Consider the following 13551-nt stretch of genomic DNA (forward strand, 5'->3'; position numbering starts at 1 on the left):
TATTGGACATAGAATGCCACTCTTTAAAAAGAAAAAAAAAAAGGAGTAATCAGCTGTGACACGAAAAAAAATGAATCCTTTTGTAGCTCATCATTTATTGGCAAAAATAGAAAAGGTAAATATGAAGGAGGAGAAAGAAACAATAGTAACGTGGTCCCGGGCATCTAGCATTCTACCCACAATGGTTGGCCATACAATCGCGATTCATAATGGAAAGGAACATATACCTATTTACATAACAAATCCGATGGTAGGTCGCAAATTGGGGGAATTCGTGCCTACTCGGCATTTCACGAGTTATGAAAATGCAAGAAAGGATACTAAATCTCGCCGTTAACTGAATTCAGAATAGAAAGATTATGAATAAACAAAGAAATACCCAATATCTTGCTAGAACAAGATATTGGGTATTTCTTTGTTTTATTTCTTCAAAAATTCCTATATGTTAGCAGAAAAACCTTATCCATTAAGAGATGGAACTTCAAGAGCAGCTAGGTCTAGAGGGAAGTTGTGAGCATTACGTTCGTGCATTACTTCCATACCAAGATTAGCTCGGTTGATGATATCAGCCCAAGTATTAATAACGCGACCTTGACTATCAACTACAGATTGGTTGAAATTGAAACCATTTAGGTTGAAAGCCATAGTACTAATACCTAAAGCAGTGAACCAGATTCCTACTACAGGCCAAGCAGCCAAGAAGAAGTGTAAAGAACGAGAGTTGTTGAAACTAGCATATTGGAAGATTAATCGGCCAAAATAACCATGAGCAGCCACAATATTATAAGTCTCTTCCTCTTGACCAAATTTGTAACCCTCATTAGCAGATTCATTTTCAGTAGTTTCCCTGATCAAACTAGAGGTTACCAAGGAACCATGCATAGCACTAAATAGGGAGCCGCCGAATACACCAGCTACACCTAACATGTGGAATGGATGCATAAGGATGTTGTGCTCTGCCTGGAATACAATCATAAAGTTGAAAGTACCAGATATTCCTAAAGGCATACCATCAGAGAAGCTTCCTTGACCAATAGGGTAAATCAAGAAAACAGCAGTAGCAGCCGCAACAGGAGCTGAGTATGCAACAGCAATCCAAGGACGCATACCCAAACGGAAACTAAGTTCCCACTCACGACCCATATAACAAGCTACACCAAGTAAGAAGTGTAGAACAATTAGCTCATAAGGACCACCATTGTATAACCACTCATCAACAGATGCAGCTTCCCAAATTGGGTAAAAGTGCAATCCGATCGCCGCCGAAGTAGGAATAATAGCACCAGAGATAATATTGTTTCCATAAAGTAAAGAACCAGAAACAGGCTCACGAATACCATCAATATCTACTGGAGGGGCAGCGATGAAGGCGATAATAAATACAGAAGTTGCGGTCAATAAAGTAGGGATCATCAAAACACCGAACCATCCGATGTAAAGACGGTTTTCAGTGCTAGTTATCCAGTTGCAGAAGCGACCCCACAGGCTTGTACTTTCGCGTCTCTCTAAAATTGCAGTCATGGTAAGATCTTGGTTTATTCAAATTGCAAGGACTCCCAAGCACACATATTAACTATAAATAATATAGATAATAGAAGGCTTGTTATTTAACAGTATAACATAGACTATATACCAATGTCAACCAAATCAGCTCAAGGATTGGATATCCATATAGCTAAATTAACCAAACAAAAAATTTTGTAAATGAAGTGAGTCCAAGTTAAAAACTAAGATTGGTCTTTTTTATTTTCCATATGGGTTGCCCGGGACTCGAACCCGGAACTAGTCGGATGGAGTAGATAATTGGTCCTTGTTACAATAGAGAAAAACCCCTCCCCAAATCGTGCTTGCATTTTTCATTGCACACGACTTTCCCTATGTAGAAATAGCCTATTTCTATTCCAAAGAGGAAGTTCTACTAATTTTTTAGTTTTTTTATTTTTTATTCGTAAATTAGTAAGTGGATTCGCCTCCTCTTTATTATAATAATTTATTATAATAAAAAGAACATTTCAGAATGCAAAATATGAAAGTTTTATCTTGATCATTTATCAACCCTTTTCTGTTTATTAGTTCTGTTTAATGATTAATTAAGAGGCTTCACCAGGTCGTTGATACGTATAATATCAAAATACCAAATACGCTCACTGTGTGATCCACGGAAAGAACAAAGGGTTGTTTTGGTGAACATCAAAGAAAACACTAGCTCTTCTTCGGTAAAAAATTCTTCTAAAAATGCCGAACCTAATCGTTGCATAAAAGTTCGTACCGTGCTTTTATGTTTACGAGCTAAAGTTCTAGCGCATGAAAGTCGAAGTATATACTTTAGTCGATACAAAGTCCGTTTTTTGAAGATCCACTATGATAATGAAAAAGATTTCTACATATCCGACCAAATCGATCAAGAATATCCCAATCTGATAAATCTGTCCAAATGGGTTTACTAATAGGATGGCCCGATCCAGTACAAAATTGAGCTTTTGATAAGTATCCTATGAGGGCAGTAGCGGGAACTATGGTATCCAATTTTTGGATTAGAGTATCTATTAGAAATGAATTATCCAGCATTTGATTCTTTACTAAGAAAGGACTTTTTGGTACACTTGAAAGGTACCCCATAAAATCAAAGCAAGAGTTTGCTAATTGGTTTAGATGGATCCTTCGCGGCTGAGTCCAAAAAGAGAAACAATATTGCCACAAATTGATAAGATACCATTTCCATTTTTTGTTCAAAAAAGGAGTACCTTTTGATGCAAAAAGGGCCTTTCCTTGATATCGAACATAATGCATAAGAGGATCCATAAAAAACCATATAGTTTTCCTAAAAAAACCAGGATACATTATCCAAAAATGTTCCATCTTCTTAGAAAAGTGGATTCGTTCCAAAAAAGTTCCTGAAGCTGCTAATGGTAAGCAAGAAGATTGTTTACGAAGAAACAACAAGAAAAATTCATATTCTGATACATAAGAGTTATATAGGAATCGAAATAGTCTTTTATTTTCTTTTTTTAAAAGAAAAATAGATTTCATTGAAGTAATAAAACTATTCCAATTTGAATAATTGTTGAGAAAGAATCGCAATAAATGCAAAGATGGAACATCTTGGATACGGTATTGAAGGAGTTGAACCAAGATTTCCAAATGGATAGGATAGGGTATTTCTATATGTGATAAATAATCCAAATGCACAAATTTGTCTTCTAAAAAGGAAAATATTGAATGAATAGAGTGTAAATTCTGAAACTTGGGTATCTCTTTTTCTTTCGGGCAAGGTAATTCTCGTAGCGAGAATGGAGTTTCTACAACGATCGCAAATCCCTCAGATAGAATCTGAGAATAAAACTCAGAATAAAAACCAATTTTGTAATCCAACAATCGATCCTGGTTAGGATGATTAACCGAGTTCATCCAAAAACTCTGCTGATACATTCGAATAATTAAACGTTTCACAAGTAGTGAACTAAATTTCTTGTTATTACAACTAAATATTTCCACAGGTTCGAAATCATTTAATCCATAATCATGGGCAAATGCATAAATATACTCCTGAAAGAGTAGTGGGTAGACAAAGTATTGTTGACGAGATTTGTGTTTTTCTGAATACCCTTCGAATTTTTCCATTTGTATTTCTACTTGAATCATAGAGAAGAAGAATTTCTTGGTTTATCAAATGATGATACATAGTGCAATATGGTCAGAACAGGGTATTTTTGAATACAAACCCTGGAAAGAAAGGTAGTCTAATCCACAGATCTTTTTCCGCTCCTTTTCTACCCAATTAGTTTATGTTTGTTCTAAATTACAAAAGAGAACAGAACAAATTTTTTATTTTTGCAGGCCAATTGCTCTTTTGACTTTGGAATAGAGCCTCTTTATCAATATACTGCTTCTTTTACACATTCAATCCATAATATCCCTTATTCAATTCATAATTAATAATAATTAGGATTTCTAAAAATAAAGAAAAAAAAAAAGGGTCCACTCATGGGAAAACCCAACCTTTCCCCGCATCCGGCACTAATCTATTTTTAACGTCTAATTAGAGCGGGGAATCTTTCCAATTTGGAAGTTAAGCTCGTTGCTTTTTATTTTACCAGAATTGGAGCCAAGCTCTATCCATTTATTCACTAGACCCAGAAAATCGTAATTTTTATTCCATAAAAAAAAGAAATTGATTTTTTTACGACATGCTATTTTTTCCATTCATTACCCTTGAGGATCAGTCGTGGTCTTCTAGACTCTACCAAGAGTCTGGACGAATTTGTTGCTCCATCCAAATGTGTAAAAGATCATAGTCGCACTTAAAAGCCGAGTACTCTACCATTGAGTTAGCAACCCAGATAAAAAAAGATCTTAGATACGATCGAAATCCAAAAATCAATGGAATTACACCGCCCGCTTCTGTCAAAACATTGAATTAGCAAGACATCAAAAGAAAGAATTTATCGACCATGAAAAACACTCAAATGCCAAAATGAACAGGTCCGGTTAAATTCCATTAAGGTTAAAAAAAGAACGACCCCAACCAACCACGATGGCAAAACGCTCCTTTTTTTAGCTATTTTTATTTTAATAAAAAAAATCTTGTATGAAAATACATGCAAGAGGAACACCCTTATCATTTGAGCGAAGTGTAGGCAGAAAAATATAAATATGCAGTAAGGTCTATTGAACAAATAGAATTTGTAGGAGGATAAAGAGACCTATCTATCTACAAATTCTATTTGTTCAATAGACCTTTGTCAATGGAAATACAATGGTAAGAAAACAAATTAGATAGAAAAAGTAAATAAAATAGGGGCTTATATTGGATTGGCACGACATAAATCCAAATAGGACTAAGAAGGAGGTAAATTATGTCTAAATAATTAGAGAACGAGGAATACTAGTGATCTTCTTCTACTTTATTTATTCATTTAGTTCTTCAATAAACTCAAAGTTCTTTCTTTTTCTTTAAAGAATTCTGCCTTCCTTAAAATATCATAAACAGTTCTTGTCGGTTGAGCACCCTTTTCAAGGAAATAGAGAATAGCTGGAACATTTAAACAAGTTTGATTCTTTATCGGATCATAAAAACCTACTTTTCGAAGATCTCTTCCTTCTCTTCGAGATCGGACATCAATTGCAACGATTCGATAGACAGCTTATTGGGATAGAGGTAGATAAATAACGCCCCCTAGAAACGTATAGGAGGTTTTCTCCTCATACGGCTCGAGAAAATGATTTGAATTTCTGTCTATAGTCTATAGTAATAGAAATTAGACTATGACGTGCATTAATTTCCTTACAGAAAAAACAAATTTCATTTATACTCATGACTCAAGTTGGCTAATTTTGACTGACAGACTTCAAAGACTAAATCCTTCCAAAATTTTTGAGTCGTCTCTAAACTCTTTTCTTTGTCTCATTTCGAGCGAATTTACTTTTATCCCTTATTCTGATCCAATTCTGTTGTTGAGACAATTGAAAATTGTGTTTACTTGTTCTGGAATCCTTTATCTTTGATTTGTGAAATCCTTGGGTTTAGACATTACTTCGGGAATTTCTATTCTTTTTTCTTTCAAAAGAGTAGCAACATACCCTCTTTTTCTTATTTCCTTCGATAAAGCATATCCCTCTTATATAGAAATCAAATAAGCCGGATTAATTCTGATATACTTTTAATTGAAAGAGTTTTCCCTATCTTCAAAAAGAGGACTTTCTTCTTATTTTAACCTTTCTATTTTTATATTAAGGATAGACTGACAAAGTTGGCCTAATTTATTAGTTTTCACTAACCCTAGATTCTTTCCCTTGATAAAAAATAAATTCTATTCGAGCTCGAGCTCCATCGTGTACTATAATTACTTAAAAACAAACAACCCAGCGCAAATTTGGTTCGGGAGGAATAGAACAGACTATGTCGAGCCAAGAGCATTTTCATTACTATGGAAAATGATGGATAGCAAAATCCACAATTGATCATGTCCTTCAAGTCGCACGTTGCTTTCTACCACATCGTTTTAAACGAAGTTTTACCATAACAAACATTCCTCTTTTCAGTGCAAAGTGGTATAGAGAATTGATCCAATATGGATGGAATCGTGAATAGTCATTGGTTTAGTTTTGTGTATACTAATTCAAACTTGCTGTATATGGAGTAATATGGATAAAAGAAAGTAAGTTTTTATTGGGAAAGCCTCCGATCCTATTTATTTAAGCCCATATTATATCATATGAATGAAACATAGTTCGAAAAAGACGACTAAACGGGTTTGCTTAAGACTTATTTATTATTAATATTAACCACCAGACGGCTCGAGATCATCAATTTTGAAGTGAGAAGAGAAGGATCCACTCTTCCCCAATAAATAAACTATCAACCTTCAAAAAAGTTTAATTAATTTAATTACTATATTAGAATTAGATTAGCAATATATTTCTTTCCTTTAGAATTAGATTAGCAATATATTTCTTTCCTTAAGAAAAAAAAAGAACTATAGTAACTAACATAAAATACTCCAATGAAAACATTGAAAGTTTTTGATAGTTAGAGAATTCTCGTACTTCCGTACTTCTTCGCCTTGAATACAAAAAAAAGTAAGAAAAAATATGATTAAGTGAATTTAAGTGATTTATAGTAGAAGCATATCCTAAATGTGACTGATAGACACAATTTTTTCATGAAAATAAAGATATTCAATTTGATTTGACTGGACTTAAGACTTTATTATGTTTTCTGAGAAAGAAAGTGAATGCTTAGAAATGCCTCTAATCTAAGAGTTCATAAGATACCATTATTCTCTTTAATAAATTAATAAACTTTTGTCTTTTGCGGAGCACTATCAGAAACAATCTGGGACGGAAGGATTCGAACCTCCGAGTAACGGGACCAAAACCCGCTGCCTTACCACTTGGCCACGCCCCATTTCGTTTTATGCGACACTAATAAACACTATTATGTTTATTTGTTATTCGTCAATCCCATTTCAATTATATAAAAAATGAGGAATATTCTCTTGCTAGTATTCTAGACATGCAGATAATATAGAATCAAAAAAATGCATTGATCATTACATGGAATTCTATTAAGATATTATATGAAAGTCGAATTTATTCCACTCACATTCGAGAGTGCGAATACAAGGAGGTATTTTGTGTTTGGGAAAGTACGAAGAAAAAAGATTTTGAATCTGCCTTCTCCTTTTTCCCTTAGAAAAATAACTCAATCAAAATCCAATTATTTACTCTACAAGAATGAAATGCTTGTTATGCCTAATATACTTAGTTTAACCTGTATCTTTTTTAATTCTGTTCTTTATCCGACTAGTTTTTTCTTTGCCAAATTGCCCGAAGCTTATGCTATTTTCAACCCCATCGTGGATGTTATGCCTGTCATACCTCTATTCTTTTTTCTATTAGCCTTTGTTTGGCAAGCTGCTGTAAGTTTTCGATGAAATGTTTAGTACTCTATCCTATCTACCAAATTGAATGGTGTTTTCATTCCAAAAAATGAAAAAAAAAATGGGTAAAAGGCGAGAACTTTTATATTTTTATATTATGAACCTTCAACTCTAAAATGCAAATTCTTCTACATTGAATGGATAGCTGCATCAATAAATTTTGATCAGCCTTTCTACCCTTCTGCACCTACGTTGAGCAGGTTTAGGTACCTACACAATACCTAACAATATTTTTTATATTGATAAGAGTGCTTATTATAAATGAATTCTTCCAATTTTTTTTCAAGAATTCATTTTTGCATTTTGAACTATAAAAATAAAAAATAAACAAAATTCATCGTAGTGGATCCATGTGGTAAGGAAAAACTGGTAATCTATTCCTTAAAAAAAAATCTTGGAGATTATGTAATGCTTACTCTCAAACTTTTTGTTTATACAGTAGTAATATTTTTTGTTTCCCTATTTATCTTTGGATTCTTATCTAATGACCCAGGACGGAATCCTGGGCGCGAGGAGTAAAAATTCCATTTTTTTTTTCATTTTTTCTTACAAATTGGATTTGGTTCGTACATTTATCTATGAGCAAATCCGGGGGTCAGAATTCCTTCCAATTTGAAAGTCCAAAATGATCCGAGGGAGCGGAAAGAGAGGGATTCGAACCCTCGGTACAAAAAAATTGTACAACGGATTAGCAATCCGCCGCTTTAGTCCACTCAGCCATCTCTCCCTGTTCCAAATCAAAAGGTTTACGTGATATGATAGAGACAAGAAATAAGGATTGCAAAAACCCTTTTTTTTTCTTTCAAAAGTATATAAAAATTATATTGCCAATTCCATTTTAGTTCTATTCTTTTTTCTTAATGTTAATAAAAAAAATAAGAAAATTCTTGTTTTTTCTTTCTAAAAACCAATATCGGCCGAGAGACAATCAGATAGATTTTCTCTTTAGCGGGCATTTCCCTATAAGACTTGTTATAATAAAACAAGCAGGTTATATATAAAAAAAAGAAAAAACGCTTTTTTGTCGATTGTCAATTATTTATCAAGAAAGCAAAAAGGGTTCTTATCAAACCCAACATAAAATTGGAAAGAACCATAAAGTAAGTAGATCTGACTCCTTGAATAATGCCTCTATCCGCTATTCTGATATATAAATTCGATGTGGATCAAATTGTATAAGCGAATTTTTTTTTATTTCCTTAGACTTATACCGCGCAAGACAAGAATTTTTTTTTATTTACGATTTTATATTCTTGTTACTAGATGTTCTATAGGAATAAGAAGAAATCGCAACTCCTTTCCGCTACACATAAAAATAGATTTCGAAAGTCCTTTTTTTTTTAGAATCCTCCTTTTCTGTTCTTCCACCCATGAAATAGAGAGGGAATGAGAATATAGGGGTTACTTTTATTTTCATTTTTCCCTTAAAAGATAGGCTTTCAAATTTCAAATAGGAGTCATGGAATAATGCTGAATTGAAATGTTTATTTCTAGAGTATAAGAAAAACAAATCGAATAAAATTCATGGATTTACCACGACCCCGGTTGTGCCTCCATAGATAAAAATAAAAAATTTATATCTTCGAGACCATTGAAAAAGGGCATTGAACGAGAAACAAATCGTCCACAGATAATAAAACTATCATATGCCTTGGAAGTGACGTGAGGTGCTCGGAAATGGTTGAAGTAATTGAATAGGAGGATCACTATGACTATAGTCCTTGGTAGAGTTCCTAAAGAAGAAAATGATCTATTTGATACTATGGATGACTGGTTACGAAGGGACCGTTTCGTTTTTGTAGGATGGTCTGGCCTATTGCTCTTTCCTTGTGCTTATTTCGCTTTAGGGGGTTGGTTTACAGGGACAACTTTTGTAACTTCTTGGTATACCCATGGATTGGCTAGTTCCTATTTGGAAGGTTGTAATTTCTTAACCGCAGCAGTTTCTACCCCTGCCAATAGTTTAGCACACTCTTTGTTGCTACTATGGGGGCCGGAAGCACAAGGAGATTTTACTCGTTGGTGTCAATTAGGCGGTTTATGGACGTTTGTAGCTCTCCACGGGGCTTTTGCACTAATAGGTTTCATGTTACGCCAATTTGAACTTGCTCGGTCTGTTCAATTGCGGCCTTATAATGCAATCTCATTCTCTGGTCCAATCGCGGTTTTTGTTTCTGTATTCCTTATTTATCCACTGGGGCAATCTGGTTGGTTCTTTGCGCCGAGTTTTGGCGTAGCAGCAATATTTCGATTCATCCTTTTCTTCCAAGGATTTCATAATTGGACGTTGAACCCATTTCATATGATGGGAGTTGCCGGAGTATTAGGCGCGGCTCTGCTATGCGCTATTCATGGAGCGACCGTAGAAAACACTCTATTTGAGGACGGTGATGGTGCAAATACCTTCCGCGCTTTTAACCCAACTCAAGCTGAAGAAACTTATTCAATGGTCACGGCTAACCGCTTTTGGTCCCAAATCTTTGGTGTTGCTTTTTCCAATAAACGTTGGTTACATTTCTTTATGCTATTTGTACCCGTCACCGGTTTATGGATGAGTGCTATTGGCGTAGTAGGCCTGGCTCTGAACTTACGTGCCTATGACTTTGTTTCCCAGGAAATCCGTGCAGCGGAAGATCCTGAATTTGAGACTTTCTACACCAAAAATATTCTTTTAAACGAGGGTATTCGTGCGTGGATGGCAGCTCAGGATCAGCCTCATGAAAATCTTATATTCCCTGAGGAGGTTCTACCACGTGGAAACGCTCTTTAATGGAACTTTCGTTTTAGCTGGTCGTGACCAAGAAACCACCGGCTTTGCTTGGTGGGCTGGGAATGCCAGACTTATCAATTTGTCCGGTAAGCTACTTGGAGCTCACGTAGCTCATGCCGGATTAATCGTATTCTGGGCCGGAGCAATGAACCTATTTGAAGTGGCTCATTTCGTACCAGAAAAGCCCATGTATGAACAAGGCTTAATTTTACTTCCACACTTAGCTACTCTAGGTTGGGGAGTAGGACCAGGGGGAGAAGTTCTAGATACTTTTCCGTACTTTGTATCTGGAGTACTTCACCTAATTTCCTCCGCAGTCTTAGGCTTCGGTGGCATTTATCACGCGCTTCTGGGCCCTGAGACTCTTGAGGAATCTTTTCCATTTTTTGGTTATGTATGGAAAGATAGAAATAAAATGACTACAATTTTGGGTATTCACTTAATTTTGTTAGGTCTAGGTTCTTTTCTTTTAGTACTTAAGGCTCTTTATTTTGGCGGTGTATATGATACCTGGGCCCCTGGGGGGGGAGATGTAAGAAAGATTACCAATTTGACTCTTAGCCCCAGTGTTATATTTGGTTATTTACTAAAATCTCCTTTTGGGGGAGAAGGGTGGATTGTTAGTGTGGATGATTTAGAAGATATAATTGGTGGACATGTATGGTTGGGTTTCATTTGTGTATTTGGCGGAATTTGGCATATCTTAACCAAACCCTTTGCATGGGCTCGCCGTGCATTTGTATGGTCTGGAGAAGCTTACTTGTCTTATAGTTTAGCTGCTTTATCTGTCTTTGGTTTTATCGCTTGTTGTTTTGTATGGTTCAATAATACGGCTTATCCGAGTGAGTTTTATGGACCCACCGGGCCAGAAGCTTCTCAAGCTCAGGCATTTACTTTTCTAGTTAGAGATCAGCGTCTTGGAGCTAATGTGGGATCTGCTCAAGGACCCACAGGTTTAGGTAAATATCTAATGCGTTCCCCAACTGGGGAGGTTATCTTTGGAGGGGAAACTATGCGTTTTTGGGACCTTCGCGCTCCATGGTTAGAACCTCTAAGGGGCCCCAATGGTTTGGACTTGAATAGGTTGAAAAAAGATATACAACCTTGGCAAGAACGACGTTCAGCAGAATATATGACCCACGCCCCTTTAGGCTCTTTAAATTCTGTGGGTGGCGTAGCTACCGAGATCAATGCAGTTAATTATGTCTCTCCTAGAAGTTGGTTATCAACTTCTCATTTTGTTCTAGGATTCTTCTTTTTTGTGGGCCATTTGTGGCATGCAGGAAGAGCCCGAGCTGCTGCAGCAGGTTTTGAAAAGGGAATCGATCGTGATTTGGAACCTGTTCTTTACATGAATCCTCTTAACTAAGATTTTCTTATTTATACCTGTTCTAATGTTTTATTTTTTTCTGTTCTGGCTCGGTTATTCCATCTAGCCGAGCCATTCATTCCTTTTTATGAAAGAAAGATAAGGGACAGAATAAAGATAAAAAATTCAAGAAACAAGCATATTCAATAAGCAAAAGGAGAGAGAGGGATTCGAACCCTCGATAGTTCCTAGAACTATACCGGTTTTCAAGACCGGAGCTATCAACCACTCAGCCATCTCTCCACAGCCTAATCCCTATTTTACTCGTACAAGTAGAACATAGCCATATAAAAAGATCTACTAACCCCTAGAAAGATCTCAGATGCAAGTCCCTTTTCGACATATCTCTGTATACTGTATACACAGATACATGATCCGCTATACCAGCTTGTGAAATAAAGACTAAATCCCCTCTCCTCACCCCCATATGCAAATAAAAAAAGCGGTTAAGTAAAAAAAAAAGTTTTAATTAAAGAGAAGAATCAATGGATTCATGATTAAACCCCTCCTACTTCTTGTATTTTTTTACAATTTTGGTTAAGTGAGGGATCAAATATGTAGTCAACTTTATTTGATGGTAGTTTGGAGGATTAGAAATATGACTATTGCTTTCCAATTAGCTGTTTTTGCATTAATTGCGACTTCCTCAGTCTTAGTAATTAGTGTACCCCTTGTATTTGCTTCTCCTGATGGTTGGTCAAATAATAAAAACGTTGTATTTTCCGGTACATCATTATGGATTGGACTAGTCTTTCTCGTAGCTATTCTAAATTCTCTCATTTCTTAAATTTGTTTAGTATTTAGTAGCCCGATACAAAATAAATAAAAAGGCCATTTCTTGAAAAAAAAATTTCGAATAGTGAGACGCATTAAAATTAAAACGCAATTTGCATTCTGAATTGCTAGTTCTTCTCTTTCAGTATTACGAAATTCCAGTCCCATTAGAATATTCATTGACAGACAATAAAAATAAGGAAAACTCTAATATAATAGAAAATGAAACGAAACGGTCGACCCAGACATAGACGGTCGACCCAAGTGGATATACGCTATAAAATATATAGCGTAGCGAGCGTAGTTCAATGGTAAAACATCTCCTTGCCAAGGAGAAGATACGGGTTCGATTCCCGCCGCTCGCCCACTTAATTTAGTAAAGTACTATGATAAAAAGTTTAGTTTAGTTGACTGTTTAACTACTTATATTAAATTAAGTATTAATTAGAATTAGGTGCTAGTCTAGTACCGTATCCCTTACTATTCTTACCCTTCTTTTGCATCCCACTCAAAAAAAGGGGGCGCTACAGAGCCGGAAAGGGCTACCTAAATCAGGTATTTACTAAGACAAACAAATCGGGTATTCACTAAGACAAACAACTGGCAAACTGCTTTTAAAGAGGAGGACTGCGCCTTTACTTTCATTTCATTTTTCTTTTCCGCAAGGTCGGGAGGGGTCCTGCATGTTCTTCTTGTGGAGGTAAGTGCCTTCGCAAACTGCTCAATTTTGCCCTCTAGGGCCGGGAACTCGTGAATAAAAGTTGGCCCAAAGAAAGAGAATAGTCCTTTTATTTTTATATAGACTGCTAAGTTAAGTGCGGAGACGGGAATCGAACCCGTGACCTCAAGGTTATGAGCCTCGTGAGCTACCAAACTGCTCTACTCCGCTCTGGAGTACCAAAAACTGGTGGACAAAAAAGGTTGAATACAGGCCTTTACCATGTCTAGACAAAAGGAATACTCCTTTTATAGAGAATGGAGCGGGTAGCGGGAATCGAACCCGCATCGTTAGCTTGGAAGGCTAGGGGTTATAGTCGACGTTGATTTATTATTTTTAACGTCTCTAATTCAAAACCGAACATGAAATTTTTATTTCATTCGGCTCCTTTATGGATATTCCCACCACTTAACATCTATGTCAGCTTTTCTATTTGAATGGAACCAAAAGCTCTCTGCTTTCTAGATGATCCTTATAG

At 35.8% G+C, this 13551-nt stretch overlaps 4 non-coding genes across 4 annotated transcripts; 1 reads left to right on the forward strand and 3 right to left on the reverse strand.

Moving 5' to 3' along the window:
- Positions 1 to 8081: 8081 nt before the first annotated feature.
- Positions 8082 to 8169, reverse strand: TRNAS-GCU (transfer RNA serine (anticodon GCU)). Its single transcript has one exon. It is a non-coding gene; the product is annotated as a tRNA-Ser (tRNA).
- Positions 8170 to 11736: 3567 nt separating this feature from the next.
- TRNAS-UGA (transfer RNA serine (anticodon UGA)) lies at positions 11737 to 11824 on the reverse strand. The gene has a single exon. It is a non-coding gene; the product is annotated as a tRNA-Ser (tRNA).
- Positions 11825 to 12649: 825 nt separating this feature from the next.
- On the forward strand, positions 12650 to 12720 carry TRNAG-GCC (transfer RNA glycine (anticodon GCC)). The gene has a single exon. It is a non-coding gene; the product is annotated as a tRNA-Gly (tRNA).
- Positions 12721 to 13170: 450 nt separating this feature from the next.
- On the reverse strand, positions 13171 to 13244 carry TRNAM-CAU (transfer RNA methionine (anticodon CAU)). The gene has a single exon. It is a non-coding gene; the product is annotated as a tRNA-Met (tRNA).
- Between the last annotated feature and the right edge of the window lie 307 nt (positions 13245 to 13551).

This window comes from Lolium perenne, unplaced genomic scaffold (assembly GCF_019359855.2).
Source record: "Lolium perenne isolate Kyuss_39 unplaced genomic scaffold, Kyuss_2.0 unplaced48, whole genome shotgun sequence".
In the NCBI taxonomy this organism is placed as follows: Eukaryota; Viridiplantae; Streptophyta; class Magnoliopsida; order Poales; family Poaceae; genus Lolium; species Lolium perenne.